Source organism: Sparus aurata, chromosome 6 (genome assembly GCF_900880675.1).
Source record: "Sparus aurata chromosome 6, fSpaAur1.1, whole genome shotgun sequence".
Classification (NCBI taxonomy): Eukaryota; Metazoa; Chordata; class Actinopteri; order Spariformes; family Sparidae; genus Sparus; species Sparus aurata.
The window spans coordinates 28,458,674-28,475,978 of record NC_044192.1 but is presented as its reverse complement, the minus strand read 5'-3'; positions in this window follow the sequence as shown (position 1 = coordinate 28,475,978).

Sequence of the window (17,305 nt, the reverse complement as noted above, 5' to 3'; positions counted from 1 at the left end):
AAGCTCCACTTTGAAACCACAGTGGTTACTGCAATACAAACTCATATGCCTATTTTGAAATGAATAACTTTGCTGAATGTATGCAGCTCACTTTAACAGTGGTACGTTTTACTTAAAGGGACAATGTGTAACGATTTAAGTAATTTATTAACTCAAATCAACGTCTTCGTTCATAAGTAAGTCCTCATTGGTGTACAATTACCTCTGCCAACAATCTGACTTATCCTCCTGAGCGAAGAATTACCTATCTGAATATACATAGCACGGGCAAGCTCTATGGAGGCCACCATGTCTTTCCGGTTTTAAAAAAACTATGGACTGCCGAGAGGGACACAAAGCACTAAGTCGTACTACGTAGTAAGGCTGAACGCGTTTTCGCTCAGAGCCAGCTTGACTGCGGAACTGGGAGAGAGCTTAGCGAAAGCGTTCGTCACTAACAATAACAATAACTAACTACATCTTTACCTCATTACTTGAATCAGTAGAAATACTCGACGCTGTTAAGAAAGAGTCCATATTTTGAAAATGAGTTTCTTGTCCGTCAGGGCCACCGTAGTTTCCGGAACGTCTCCAACGTCTTCAGAACGGGAGGGGTGAGCAAAGGAGTGTTGCAATGTAGAACCTCACAGCTAGATGACGCTAAATACTTGATTTATTACACACTGTCCCTTTAAGGCTAAATATACATCATTGGTAGTCACTAGTGTGAAGAAAGCAGCATCTGAGCACACACTGCTCAACAAACTCAGATCCCACTGATGAACATTCAGCAGTGCTGATAAAATATGAAACAAGGTTTAGTTACTGCTTAGCCTTGCCATACTGCGTTTGTTGCTTCAAATGTTTTTGAGCCATACTCCAGTGTACGGTTTAGCTGTGTGTTCATAATGCTTTGCAATGAATTACTGACATGTGGGCCCCAGGCAAATGTCTGCTCAAGGTGGAGCTTTAACTCTAAGGTAATGCTTAATAGCTGGTTGAAAAAAAATGCACTTTAAACAGTATGTTTTGAATGGCCACTGCAGGAGAAATATAGAAATGTATTTTTATACACATCAAGTTGCTTTAAGTAATTGCTATAATCTGGTACAATGCATCAAAAGGTCACATTAACAGTACGTATGAGCTGCACACTGCCCCTATAAATTAATTAAAGTAACTTACTTCCTTTCTTTCTTGTGTAAATGATCAGAATACGTCCTGCCCCACTGTTCCCATGTACTATAACTGTAACTTATAAGATGTCTCACAATGAAGCCACAGTCATAAAATCCTCTTGTCTACACTTGGAATAAAATAAGGCTTTTGTCATTGTTTGATGACAAAGACGAGGCCCTAAAGAGTGCATATCATTTGGTGCTGCTGTCGACTGTGAGCAACCAGCGCCAGCTGTTGTGTTTTACTTCTAGAAATTCATCCTCGTACTCTACTGTACGTGCTGAAGCAAGCCTTTCCTTAACCTTTGCTTTGTGGCAGCCAAAAAGATGTTTTTCCGGCAGTATTTCGGTGCACTCATCAGAGTCAGTCATAACAGATATCAAGGGCATAAGCAGATAACCAGATAATCCCACTTCAAGCTTCATTCCGGTGAGGTAGCACACAAAGTGTTCAATTGTCTCCAAGAGATTTCGGCTCAGAGAGGATCCAGCTGCTCCTCTGACAGCTTGGCTGACACAGCCCTCCACTCTGCGGATGGTGTTGTTAGGGTTCATTTATTGGTCGGGACTTAACACACAAAGACAAGGCTCCTCTCAGAAATCTAAAGCAGGTCTATGCAGGATCAGATTTGATACTACGATGCATCAGACTTTTTCGTCTTAGGAGCTCTACCCATGCGTGTTTTTCAGCACTTAACAACTGTAGTTGTGAGAGATTCTCCAGTGGAAATATTAAAACCCTGGCAGTGAGAATCTAATGATGTCTAAATTGAGCTGAAATCGGGCGACGTTATCCTTTAATGGAAGCTTTGAGGAAAGCATTTCTCTAATGAGGCAGTTGGACTGGAAAGGGGGAATGATGGAGAGCTCAGTCAGGTGTGATGTACTTTGTGGGAGTCTGGTTAGAAGTAGTGCTTTGAACAGAATCTTTTATGGAAATAAACAAGACTGTAAAATATGAGACAGATACATTTCTTTGGTGGAAACACCTCATCGATTAAGCAATTACTATATCTTTCATCTAATCATAGTCTCTATGATTGCAGAGAAGAAACAGCTACATAAATCAAAATTTTAGCTTTTCTTCCCCTCATCACGTCCTCTTTTTTTTCTTTTTTCTTTTCAGTAAAACTGTACAATGTATCAGACAGCGCTGAGCTAGGGTGAAGGAGCCAAACTGATTTCATTACTAGCAGAGAGGATATGACAGGCCGAGGAAATGCCACTTTAGGAATCCCGCGGGTGCCCCATGTCTTCCGCCACGCACCCTGCACACTTAATGGAATCTGTGCACTTCTGGTTTCCATATCAGTGGAGCTGAAATGTCAGAGGAGTAATATGGACATCCTCTCCCGACACTGCAGACTTAATTAAAGTTCCCCGACACATCTCACAGATTCCAAGATAAAAAAAAAACGAAAAAAAAACAACAAATGATGATAAGGATGTTTAGTTTTGGTGATCTTGGTCCCGTCCGTGAAAGCAGCCATGTCACGTGTTCACTGTGTCACTGATGATGTCCGAGGGATTCAAAGCCTCAACTTGTCTTTTATTTGCCATGTCTGTGCAGTAAATATGAAACTTGTTTGTTTAGTCTGATTTAACCAACACTTTTCAGACGGTTGTGTTGTGCTATTTCTTGGTCAGGTTTCCGCTGGTTTCCAGGCAACTGGTGGGAGGCATAGTTTGGTACCTTTGGGCGCCTCGATTAGGGCAAGCTGTTTCTCCCCTTTTCGCAGTGCTTAGTCAGCGGCAACGCGCCACCAGAAAAAAAACCTGTTCCTATGGTAGGGGGGTTTTAGACGTCTCAATATTTTCAACTTTCGGCACCATTTCCATCAGTAACATATGATGGCTGGTTACACATGCAGCCCATCTCTACAGTCCAGTAAAACAAAATGTCAGGAGAGAGAAGTTCACAGAAACTAAAGAGAAATACTGAAAACTGAAGTCAAACCAGTAAGCCACGAGGAGACAAGTTACGAACACGGGGAACACACAAGGACCAGGGAACAGATGCTGGAAATGCAGGAGACACAGGATGACAACAGACAGACCAGAACAGAGTGAGGGGAAAACACAGGCTGAAATACACAGGCAGCAAACTATTGAGACACAGGTGTACACAGAGAAGGGGCGGGAAAACCGACAAAGAGACTGTGTGTAAAGTGACACATGACACACGAGGATACACTCTCAAGATGAAATAGGAAATCCACAAACTAAAAAACCCAACCCATGTCAAGCAAGCACACTGACTAACATTATTGCATGTGTAAAGATCCCATTTGTGCATGTGTGTGTATTTAGGGCCTGTGTGTGTGTGTGTGTGTGTGTGTGTGTGTGTGTGAATCAATTGAATTTCCCTTAATAAAGTGCATCATTTTCTTCTTTACTTTTGGGCAACCAAGTGTATAAATGTTTGTTTTTTTCCCCAAATCACTTCCTCTACTTCAGATGTCACATACGGTACATTATATTCTGCATATACATTTCAGCACTCACAAATAACATAGTTGAGTTAGTTGATGGCTGAAAACCACGATGCATTCATGAGGTGTAGCAGCACAGTTGCTAGGTGGTGTCCAAAGATGCTGCCTGGTATTTAAAGGATGCATGAGCCGTCATCCACATTGTGGCCTTCTGCTCCAGAATATCATTTATGGATCCGTCCAATCTGATCCAGTCCTTTTTTTGTGTGGATGTGTGTGTTCCAAAGCTAAAGGCCAGGAGAGATGGAGCGGCGGCAGCGGTTTTTGGTTAATGTCAGGTTTAAACATGAATCCAGAGATGAAGCAGGAATCATTTTTTTTAGATTTCAGAGATGTTGGTATATGCTTCTGATGCTTTCTACCTTGATTTAGAGTAAGCTCCAAGCCTGTTATTAAATAGCTTCAGCTTCAAAGAATAGATATATCATCCAGCCTGTGGTATATGCATGCTGGCTGCCTCTCTCTCCTCTTTGTGGCACTGGGTTTTAGCCAGGCCCAGTATTAGAGGGCTGGATGGATGACCAGCTGCTGGACACTGGCTGCACTGCTGTAAACACCTCGAGGTTTGTGTACCCACAGCGCCAGCTGATGAATTTAGCAGCAGCATTGATATTCTTCTACTCACACTCGCCAGTGTACTGGAGCACCTTTTAACATATGGTGGGAGACCAGGAATAGTTCTGACCTAGTTGGAGCTTCTGTACTTCACCATCAAACTTCTGTCTCCCTCTAGATTCTGGGTTGCCATGCGGTGAGTTCCAGGGCCATATGCCTTTGCTAACTTTACCCTTGGAGTTTGTACGGAGGTTTCTTCAGTAAGTACCAAGCTTTTACTGGATGTAGTTGAGCTTACATAAATGGGTTCAATCGAAGCAGGGCAGCAATTGCACAGCAGCCCATGAATCAAGCTAGAATACTGAGAGATACTCTGTAGGCTTAATGACTGTGTAATGAAACTTTGAAAACAGATTCAGCACCACTTTCTATGAAGACCTCATCTAATGTGTTTTTATGGGGACATTCATAGTTGAGTATCATGTGTTTATGGTGCAGACATTAACACACATAAGACTCTCTGATGCTCTATGGCAACAGTCATTGAACATTATAAAGGTTCCTTATAATTAATGATAAGTTAAAATGTTTTATGGATCATCTTGACTAGTTATCAACTTGAGATTCACTAACAGGGCTTATAATACATTATAATGACCTAGAGGCACATTGACACGACTCTACAACCAACTGTCATAAGGACTCTGCTAAATTAACATTTTATCTGTTAAATGCACAATATGTAATATTTGCAGCTTTCAATCGAAATAAAACAAAAAGACAATTCCTGAGTGTTGTATTGATTTCAGACTCACATCCTATTTTCAGCCATTTACTGACGGGAGGAGAGCTCAGAGAATACTTTTTGAAATTTAAGACTGAAAGATAGAATCACCTTCATTCCGCCTTATCAACCTGACTTTAAAGCGATCCGGTGAGTGTCAGAGGTCGACCTGACTTCAAACACAGAGACGCCCCCACCCTCCGTGTGTGCCGTCGCTTGCTAGCTTAATAAGGCTAGGGTACAGTGAAGTAATCAGGCTGGGGGCGAATAAACACTTGCACGAGTAAGGCTGCGGTCCAGCTCCCACAAATAACGGCCCGTTTAACTCATCATTAAACAACCAACATTGCGGATGAAAAGTCCATCTGACGTGACTCAGGCACAAATATATACAGATGAGGTAATGTTTTGTTCGTGTTCAGTTCAGTCTCCTTTGCTGATTTCTCTATCTCGGCAGCAGAGATGGGCGACCAAATAAACAACACCTTTAACCTTGTGTCAAATTGTGGATTTCTCTGGGTTTGAACATTGTAGGAAACATTTGTGATGATGCAACCACAGAACTCAACAGAATATCAAGATCCAGTCGTTTTTAGACATTCCAGTTACATATTATATCACAACTATCATTTAGTTGACCGAAGTGCATACGGATGCATCTATAAAAACACATGCTGGATCACTATGTTTTATTGATGGTGGTAAGTAAAGTTATTATAATGTAAAATGCCAAAATGCAGGGCATTAAAAGTGAATTTAGTCTGCTTTTGGACTATTTCTGCATAATGTGAGCCCTTGATTGTTGAGGTTTGTAAAAGTGAGTATACTGTAGGCAGTCATAATGTATTATAAGCCCCACCAGTCAGCCTCTAGTCTACATATCTGATCAGCAGGCTGGTCATAAGCCACAAGAACTTATAATTCATTATATCTATAATGTTGATATAGCTGACAGGAAGCATTACTTGAATCTAGTCATACAGTATGAATTAATTTATTATGAACAAATTACAAATGCGGTGTTCATAGAAAATGGACAGCATATTATTATACTTCCTGCCAGACATTGTTTAGCAGGTCAGTAAACATCTGATGACTGATGGCTGATGACCGTTGCCACAATCTGTTGCTAATCGAAATCGGGCATTATTGCATAAAAAGCTTTTCAAAACGGAGTGGTTTTCCCGAATGCACTCCAGAAGACTGAAGCCGAGGCACCAAATACTGTTTTTCATTACTTTTTGATGTGGATCGAAAGATCCCCATGCAGTTCTGACTATTGATTGACAAGCCGGGGGTTCTAAGAGCTTTGACAAACAGATATAAGTGGAAATAATCCATGCCGGCCACATTGAGGGTGGTGTCCATTTATATACATGAAGGTCAGTCAATCAATAGCAGTATTAAAACGAGAAACACAAGGTGATGCTTTGTCAGATCAATGCGCCAGCAATCTATCGCTGTAACTCCACAAAGTTCTGACCTTTTCCATTAAATTCTAAATCTCCTTGGATCACTCGGTGCCTTCTCTGCCCCGTTTTTAGCTTTGAACAAGTTCTCTGTAAGCATCAATTTAAAAATTAAACTGAATGCATAAAATATTTGCTCGAAGCTTATTTAGCATTCTTACACATTCACATTAAAACTCATGGATAACAATCCCGATGAACCTAGGTTACAACAAAGGGGATCAATTATTCATGAATCCTCCGTGTAGCCTTTAGAGCGCTGTTTTATGAATATGCTATAAACTAAAGTTCATGTTAGATGTCAGAGAAGAGAGTTAGCATCTTTTATGTTTTTTTTGTTGCCGATGAGAGCGCTCCAGGGCATCACAGTTCAGCGACGTGGACAGCTCTCCATCAGCTGCCTCTTCATGTAGCAGTCGGAGTTCAGCACCACGGACAGCTCCCTCAGCTCACGCCAACTCATACAGTACATGGACGGCCCCGCTCTCTCTCCTCTCTGCGCTGCCTGCTACGTGACTACATGCCATCTTGATCGCAGACCTTGAAGCTCACCTTAACATTCCTGATGGTGTCCTCGCCTGACTGGGACACGTTGGTCTTTCCGCGCAGTCTATATCTACTGCACCTGAACCCTCCTGAGAAAGTCTTGTAAGGTGTTGAAATCGACTATCTAACAAATGAAAAAACAAGCGCTGTCCATGTTTGGGTTGGAGTAGCGCAGTGCTGCTCTGTCCGGTCGAGACATTTAACCAAGATGAGTTCATCCATGCGCCGATCTATAAAAGGTTATCCATGTTTGTTTGTTTTTTTTCTCCTCCACACTTGACTCTCTCAGGCAGGCAAACTCAGTGTCCTCTTGGTGAAGGGTTAGGGTTGAGTCTAATTCTTTCTACTTCCCTTTCTTGTGATGAACAGTTTGGGATTGTATTTACTGCTATTCTTTGCTTTCATTGCAAAGGGGTACTCTATTCTGAAAGCGTATTCCACGATAAAGCCAGAGCAGGATGTGGATGCTTGTGTGTGCAGCCTTGTACGATTCTCAGCAATCGAGCCCACTGTGGGCGTCTCCAATCCAGACTTACGGTGTAATAACCTACTATTCTCATAGTGTTGTAGCAATGTGCAGGTCTTGGGTCTACCTGTGCTGCATAGCGATGCATCAAATGCACACACTTTTGTAAAGCAGATAAAAGCCTCGGCTTCCTAGGGGCTGAGACGTACTACTCCAGATAGATATTCAAATTTCCTGCCGGAGCTCTCAATCAAATGCTAATTAAGTTGTTCTAAGGGCCCGCAGGCTTGTAGCCGATAGAGGCGTTACGTTGCGGATACCCCATGTAAATGGCCAGTAAGTAACCTGGAAAGGTGAAAAGAGGTCCTGAAGTTGATGTAAACCCCAGGTGTAATGCCTGTTGGAGCGATAAAGCCCTGTTTGTTTTTCCCCTCCACTGCAGTAAGCTAAAAATTGACTGGCACTATCTAAGCCCCTGGCGATTATCTGACGTGCCAGAGGGTTCATGCTGCAAAGACTAATTAGTTTCATTAACTTGCACTCAAGATAAAAAACAATTGCTTTCATGTAATTGAAATGCTGATTTTCCTATCCCTCAGCTCCCCCTCCCCCCCCTTGCCGCCGCCTCGTCTCATTCTTCCATGGATGCTATATCTGTTCCCGGCCCGCGCCCCCCTCCACCTCTGTACTTTAGGTGCATCACACCATCACCTCTCTTTTAGCTTCTTTGCTAATTAATTTCGTTATACTGTTAACACTTCATCAGCTCCTGGAGACCCTGTGAAAGCCACTCTGGTGTGAGAGCGCTTATTTTGGCGTTGTCACGTTCCAGTTTGTTATCTCGGGAGCTGCTGTTTATTGGTGTGAGCGCTGACAAACTCGCGATCGGCACAAATTCATGAAAAAGTCGGGCATTTGTAAAGAACCCCTAGTCATGGCCAGGCTCGTACAAATTGCCAGAAAGATTGCATTGCTCCCTGGTGCTGACAGAATATAAAATCTAAGGTGATCATCTGGAAAATCAGATCTTTTATTCTTTTATCACGGTGAGAGCAACTCCTACTGTGATGTCTTTGCTGTCTACAGAGAGAGCCTGTCACTCCAAAAGGTTTTTGCAAAAGGTGCTTCATCTCTCCGTCTACCACAGTATGATTACCATATCTATAAGCTCCACCACTATTTTGTCTATAATCAGTGATAAAGTAACAAACTGACATTTCCTGAAAATGTCACTGACTCTTAATTGAATCAACAACCATGTTACTGCCATGTTATTAGTTGTTTCTGTGATCAAATCCAATTATTGCACCAATTATCATCATCCACCACAGCCAGCAACTCCAGCGCTAATCAGCGCCATCATTATCATCTCCATAATGAGCAGCAACTGCAATGGAAGTTGCGGATATCCACGGCGGCAATGACTCCAACTGAAGCCGCATGACGGCTGATGTTAACAGCTGGCATCTTCGTAATGAAGTGTCACTTTTCATTCAAGAGGAAATCCAGATGATCTCGTCAAGCAGCAGCGTGAGCCGAGTGAGACGGCGGGAGGAGTGTGTCTTGGACTTTCGAACACACGTGCAAGAAAACGCTTCTCAACAGAGCTGCAAATATCAGTGGAGCCGTGCTCAAGGCCGGTGAAAACCACACCGTCTTCCGTATTCATGCGGATACTCCAGTGACTTCGCATCGCTACACGTTCATTGCCACACTATTCATTTGTAGTTCCGCTCTCGACTCTGCTCTTTTTCAGTTTTAGCACTCCTCCATGATTTCTGACTGATCATTCTCTCATCAGTGGCTTCTGCAGAGGTCTGAAAACTTTGTTACGGGCTCCTAGATTGACTTATTACCACAATTTTAACAGCATTTAAATGACCGTCTATCAAATAACCATACTGTGACTTATAAGCAGAGATTATAAACTATTGAAACGATGGTAGATATTTAACAGAACTTAACACTATGTATCAAACAGATCAAACACACGTGTCCTGTTAAACCTCTCAACATCTGCTACATGGATTGGGACCCACTGTCCTTATTCAGTAGAGTGGGTGGAGCTTGGAGGGATGTTTTATCAATCACAGGGCACCCACACACTAAAGCTTACTATGCTTTATGGTCTGTCTTAATCTAAATGGGACCATAGCTAATATAATGAGCATCAGGCTGTATTAAAAAAAAGAGTTGACACTAGCGATTGAGACCATTAACTCAGTAGGAAACTGTTTACTGAGCTAATAAATCAAGTGAGAAGTGTGGTCGTCTTCTCATAAGCTTACACGTAATTGAACTTCTTATTGAAACCAATGAGTCACTTCCGGCCATTAGAAAGAATACAGATTCAGGGCACTGACCACATCAGCTCCATCCATATTGTATACTGTCACTGACTGTCAAAGACTTCTCGGTTAGGTAGAGGAAAAGATCATACTTTGGGTCAGGATAACTAAGTTTTGTCTCACCTGCAGTAACATAAGTGACGTAACTCACTTCACATAACTCAAGTGATGTTATTTGACTTGTTTTTGCTCTTTATCCTGACTACATAGAGGGGTGCTTAAAGAAGTCACACTAGGTGGGCACCTACAGTGTCACACTCAGAAGTGTAAGACCACTGGCCAGGCAGCAGTATTTGATGCATTGGGAGTGAGACCAGGCTGCCAGTAACCCGTTGCCACTCGAAATTAAGTACTCATGATGTTTGTTCACGAATTGATCCACATCCAGTGTGGCACCACAACAAATATCCCCTGAAGAAGAATCATGCTGGTGAAATGCCAAAATGGCAAACAAGTTTATCAGAGGAAAGCACAAAAACGTAATTTAGCGCAATTTATGTACTGGAAAGCTGAAAGAAATGCCTTTTCACTTTCCAAGGATTCATCAGACTTTTATCCTTTGCCTGCCTGCATCCTGGAGGCTTTGGTGATCCCCTGACTTTAGCCTCGACACGAGTCTCTTAACTTTCATCATCAGTCTGGCTGGGGACCTTTGTAACATCTCTCTCCCCCTGGTTTCCTGTCATCTCTCTCCTGGCACCATCTAATAAATTCACAAATACCCCAAAAAGTATCATTTCTTAAAATGACAATTAGGCCGATACTTCGGTTTGAGACTAAAAATCCACAAAGCTAATGACCTTCCCCTCAGCCTCAGCTCTACTCCGTGTTAAATGCTAATTAAAAAGTGTCGGCATGCCAATAAACATAACTCAGATGGTAAACATGGTGGGCATTATATCTGCCCAACATCAGCGTTTTAGCATCCTGACATTCGCATTTAGCTCAAAGCACCACTCTGTCTAGCCATACCGAGCTGCTACCTTGGCTGTACACTCTTGTTTCACCTATAAATTACCAAAGCGGCGCTCAGCGGGTAGCGCCAACCGCCTCCCGCCTCTTCTCCTCACTTCACCTCCTCGCTTTGTCCACTACCTCTCTTCAAACAGGGAGGCACATTGTTCGGCGTGGAAACAAGGTTACAGCGCGCTGAACCAAACGCCCCCCTACTCCACTCACTTTGCATATAATTTACCCTTTTCCTCTCCTCTTTAGCGCTCGCGGGCGTCTGGTCTTTTATAACAAAATAGATGAGGGATGACGTGTGTGATTTTTGTTTGGTATTGTTTGGAAAGTGACACACACCGGGGTTTGACAGAGAGGCACAGCAGGCACTGACTCAGGCCCGTTTGCCCTATAAAGAGATATCGGGATTTTGACCGGGGGGGGTCCGTGCCCATCATTAATGACCTTTTCGAACACACAGACTGAATACAATGTATCGAGGCTGCACTGTCAAACCTCTTGCTAGCCTACGGCCGCTTTGTTCTCTAAAGTGTTCGGGGCTGCATAAATCAAAGGTTTAAAGATTTTCATATCTCGCCGTTTAACAACACCACAGAAATGACAGAAGCAGGCATGAATAGGAGCGGAGCCGCTGTGCGCTTTGTGATATTTCGCACGTGTAATTTGCCAGCAGCCATAAACAAGCAAGCAAACAAACAAACAAGCAAAGAGATGTTTAAACAGGCCTTTTCTTGAGTAGCCTGAGAGGAGAGGCGTTCATTATTAGCAGCTTCATTACACTTACAATATATCTACAAGTTTATAGTCTTCAGTTAAGTATGTTGTAAACATTTATGGGCTTCCCGTGAGGCTGGATAGAAGATGATCAGAGCTACAGCTCGGATCAACGGGACCTACTCATACGAAATTGATTCATTTAAACAGCGTGAGCAGTTGTGACAACAATATCAGCATTATTTCAGAGTTCAACGAAAGGAAACAGGACCTGCAGCTGCTCTTCACGGAATATTTTTAAAATTCCGTGCATCCCTTTTAAACTTCGGAGCTTGCATGTGGATTTCGGAGCCGAGAATGCCGAAAGTGATTATGTGCCATGAATGATTATGGGTTAATGCGAGCAGAAAGTGACAGTAATAAAGCACCGCAGGATGAACAGACAGACTGACTGGCAGGGAGAGCGAGACACTTCCTCCCTCTGAAGCATTACTTCCTGAATTTCCATTTCAATCACCGGCAGCCTCCTGGGAGGCCCCCGGCCTGGAGCCTGGGTGGGAGGAGGCAAGCCCCCTCGTTGCCAACAGTGGTTAGCATCGAGCAGCGCAGCCTGACGTCTCTGCGTTGTGCTCCTTCTGCTGCTGCTCTCTTTCACACCTGTGAGAAACTATACAGACTTCATAGTGCAGCACATTCCCCATCCTCCTCCATCCTCCACCTCCCGATCTCGCTATCTTGCACCCCCCCCCCCCCCCCCCCCCCCCCCCCCCCAACCTCCCTTTGCAAACACTTCACTATATTTAAGCACAATGCGATAACACCAAACTTTCACACAGATGTTGGAAGTCGTCGGCAAACTTTTGCTTTCCCGCAGTCATCACTGTACTAAGTGGAAAATAATTGAACGTCTCAAACTATAAGGGCTGCTCGCTGGATTCTCGTCTGCCCCGCAGGCGTGTTCCCTCCAAGCTCAGTCACGGGTCGTTTGAGTTGGTCATTACCCATTAGTGTCTTCTGGCCTTGGAAATGGAGAGCCTATTTAGGGCCGTAATCTAGCCATATAATCTAGGTTAAAAGGTGGCTGCAGCTCCATAAACAATAAGGCCGTCTCCCTCTGCGCATGTGACACGCGCTGTATGCCCGGGCTGTGCTGAGGGAGTCGAAGCAGCACTTTCTGTCTGTAAGTGGGATGCACTGATGCTCACTGACATAAATAGGTCCTGCATATTTGGTAACACATCGCCCGGATATATTTGGATGCGTTGCAATAAAACCTCTATTTGCTCTCTCTCTCTCTCTCTCTCTCTCGTTCTCTGTCTCGCTCTCCTCCTCTATCACAACTGAAATGTTTTATCTCCCCGCGCAAATGAATTGTCGCGTTACAACTTCTTAACATTGCCACTGTTTATGCAGGGACGGTCGTACATAACGTCCACTTGAATACAGATGTGCTTTAAGAAGAGCCAAGTGATCACGGGAGGGAAAAGAAAACCAGGCTAGAGTGAGCTGTTCCCTCTCCCTCTCTTTCTACATCTAATTCTCTCTCTCTCTCTCTCGCTGGGCTGTCAATACTGTAAGTAAGATGAAAGGGCTGGTTAGGTGAAATACAATAGAGACATTTCTGCCTCCGGACCCGCTGGTCTACAATCGATGGCCACCAGGCATGAATTCCTGTAACTAACATACATGAATACCATTAGAAGACGGATCGGTAGTTAGTCACAAAGGTTCCTTCTGTCGTGATCCGAGACCGGCCATGCATGAGGAGAACATTACCCCATCGAGCTTGGTTGCGCTCCTTACGGTTAAGGCCAGAGGTTAAGGGCAGATGTCTGCTAAATGTCAGAGGGATGATTCTGCAGTTTGACAGGCACGTTACGTTGGATTATTTTAGTTCGCAATAAGAGCCCGTGCAATAATATCCACGGCTCAGCTCCATGAGAAGCATATTGATCAGACTATAAAAGACTCGATAGCAGCTCATGGACAAAAACAATGAGAGGCAGGAGTTCTTCCCTCTGGCCGAATCAGTTATTCAGGTTTTTAAAGGTGCTTCCTCTTCCCAACTTTGGATCCTATGCCACTTAAATGTATAAGCCTGTCATGTCTGCTGTAAATGCTTCCCCGCTTTGCCTTTAACTATCAGCATTTCTGACCACATTACACTGTCAAGCTTCTTTTTTTTTTTTAAATACAAGAACAGCATGCTACAAAACAAGCTTTCACACTCCTTCAGTGTAGTCCATGGCTGAAGAATGCTGTGCCAAAACAATTTTGCCTCAGGAGGGAAATCAATATGAGAGTGCAGAGCAGAGACACATGGCTGAAATATACACAAAGCTTCCAAATACATTCGGTTGAAATGGGGCGGTATGATGATGAAAATGTGTGGTTTCACAAATCCTAATTTTCGCTAAAGAATGGTGTTATCTACAAAAATTATGCTGATTACATTCCCTGGAAAGAAAAAAAAGCTATAAAAGAAGAAATCCACCCTGCTGTGCACTTAATTTTAATTTGTTTAAATTCATAGTAGGGTTCATTAGTAGCACTTTAAATGTTTGTATCAGTTAACAAGACAGAATGCGTGATTTAATGAGCAAAATGTGGCATAGATAAATGTTTAAATGTCTTCATGCAAACAGTAATTATCGAATGCATGCAAAAAGTGTTAATTGGATTAAAAGTGACTTGTTGAAATCCAAGGCTGCGTGTCATGTCCGTGTTGTGGTCATAAGTGTGCTCTTCTGCACATGTCAACATACCAAACAGTGCTTTCACAGACTACTTGATTGATCATAACTGCAGCGAGGTTAAACATAAAAAAAAACCACAATTTTTTTAGCTGGTGCTAAATTGCTCTTTACTGGCTGACAAAATGCATACCTGAGATGCATATCAACATGTGCACTCACCTTCCCAGAAATCTGCTGAATTGATCTGCAGCCCTCTTACAATCCAGTCTCATTCTGATAGAGCTGGAAAATCTGTGTAAGGAGGAGGGTAGGTTGGACAGATGGTCAAGAAAACTCTGAGTTTCTTTTAACCACGACCGGGTTTGTTAAGTTATCTTAACACACGGTTATTATTGGAACCGTGAAACAAAGGTCCTCTTAATACAGGGGTAATCAAATACAAATCTTAAAGGGCCACAAAGATTTTTTTCAATGATTCAAAGGTCCATTGGGGTCAGTCAGGCCACAGGCAATAATACTGTATTTCATATATATATATATATATGTATATATGTATATATATATATATATATATATATATATATATATATATATATATATATGTATAGTGTTCAGACATATATATATATATTTTTCACTGTAAATCACCTCTGTACGGTATCCCCTGTTGTCAATTCCAGTTTGATGTCCAGCCCTGATTACTCTTATGTCAGGCAGCCAAACCCATGTGACATCAGATCACAGAGGTTACCATGAGCTAATTAGCTAATGGTAGCTAGCTATGCCCAAGGATAGCTTGCCAAGAGCAGCAGTTGTTGGTCACTCTGGTGATATGCTGCTTCTTATATTTGTGGAGACCCTCATACTCAAACAACTAAAAAGGTTGATTGTCAGCATGTCCGGACGCGACACATATCACAGGTCCAATGACAACACGAAACATGTACCGGAACTTCCTCGTACGCTCTAATTTTTGTTTGGTCTAATAATAAAAATCATGTCTTGGGTTCCATTCACAACACTAATTATGTAAATTCTGTTACTAATGTGCCTATTTAACCTTTTACTCGAACCGAACCGAGTCATTTAAGTATCTTAACCTTTCCAAACCTTCACCAAAGTGTTGTCAAATTATAATACAGTTTATTGTCATTGTTTATTATTCAACAGCTATTTTAATTGTTTTTAAGAGACAGAAAAATTATGTCTTCCTGCTGATCAGATCACAAAAGTGCTTCCATTTTTTTTTTTCATTCTAGGGGGCAGTTACAAAAAAGAAAAAATAATAAATAAAAAAATAACATTTTCATGTAATTACCTGCTCCTCCGCCATTATTCAAATATATTTCGCTTTATGAGAAAATGAATAGCCCTTTTTTTGGCATTTCTGTTCAATATTGAATTGAGGAAGGCTGGGCAGGTGTGATAACAGAAGACTAATTAGCATGTTTGGTATATGAAAAAGGATTTTTGGAGAAAGGACGAGTAATAAGAAGGTGGTGCTCATCTGCCGCCTCCTCAGACAACTGAAAGCAAAAATAAAGGCCTTGAGATGCTTAAACACAGATGCTCCACCTGCTTAACAGATATGACCACATCCATTCAGCAAGAAGCCACAAGCTTATTTACGATATATACATTTCCTCGTGACGAAAAATGAAAAACAGCCTACTGAAAACATGCAGCAGTTGCCTCTGTTTGTGTGACGCAGCTCCAGTCTGTAACATCTGTCCAACAGCAGTGAGATAGCAGGTAGATATGTAGCAAGGAGATGGAGCGATGAGATGGCTCACTGATGCCGTGGATATCTGCGTCAAAGCTCGGTATTTGTTGTTGTCGTCTCTCGCTCATTATGTCTGTGTGCACGTCTTCCTGTGCATGTTGCAGGGAAAACAGTTTTTTTTTCCTTCCGTACACGCACGGTCTCATTGTGTTACTGTGTTTTTTGTGCACATTCTGTGCTTACGAGACACAATTCCTCCCTCTATTTCCCTTACAGCTGGCAACAGAAGACATCTTAGGGAAGCACATGGCTTTTATATAAACCAAGCGAGCGTTTGATGTGTAAATGTGTATTCCAGGCATGTAAATAGAATGCTATCAGCCTCTCAGCATCTGTCTGTCAGAGTTTTGACTTGTCACCAATGTTCTCCCTCTTCATCTGTGCGCACTTCTCTCTTATGAGCGTTTCCTTTCTGCCTTGACAACAAAGCAAACTGGCAAGTGTAGCCTGAGGCAGAGCAAGTGAGCCTTTGTTTAAAAGGTTATACATTTGTGCTCATGCTGATAGTGAACTCACAAGCCCAGTGGCTTTAGCGAGCGTTTTCGAAATTGTTTCATCGAGGACAAAGTCATCACGTATGCACAGGAACATGGCAAAGAAAGCAGTGAAATTATAGGCTAGATATGTTTGGTGTTGTCGGCTATGGAGTGTCACATGCATGTGCATGTGCAACTCACATATTAACACGTGCTGAAACATCCAACTTGGGATTTGCACCTGAGAGGACCACTCTATATTTTTCAGCGTTTTCTCGTGCTTCTGGGTTGAAGAAAATCCTCTTTCATGAATCGATGTTTCGTATGAAGGTTTGCAAAAAAGCAATGGTTTGTACATGGGGAACAAAAAGACGTGCAATAAAGTCAATAAAACACTCTCCACTTGCAGGTGTGAAAAGCTTGCAACTTCCCGGAGAACACAAATGGCCACACAGAAACCTTGTCATAATGCACTTCCGCTCTCGATCTGTCCATTTAACATGTGCCAGGCAAATAAAGCCGTGACAGGGCCGGTCCTCTGACCGATGGAATGAGTGTGAGATTGCTCTAAAAATGCACAAACCAGCGCACGTGCTGCTCATCAGCTCAAGATAGTAGGGACATCCAGAATAGACAGAGGAGAGGACGATGTTGGAGGAAGACAGCAACGTGGATGTTCCGAGGCTTTATGGTTATGCGTTGCGGACGTGACTTGAAGCTGCTCAAAATTCACTTTTCAGATGAAGCTCAAAAGACACGCGAAGTTGAATATCACTTCAAGACGAATGCTATAATTTACCACCTGTAATGTCGTGGTGACCTACTGTACGGCTCTCGTGTACAGTCTGGCTTC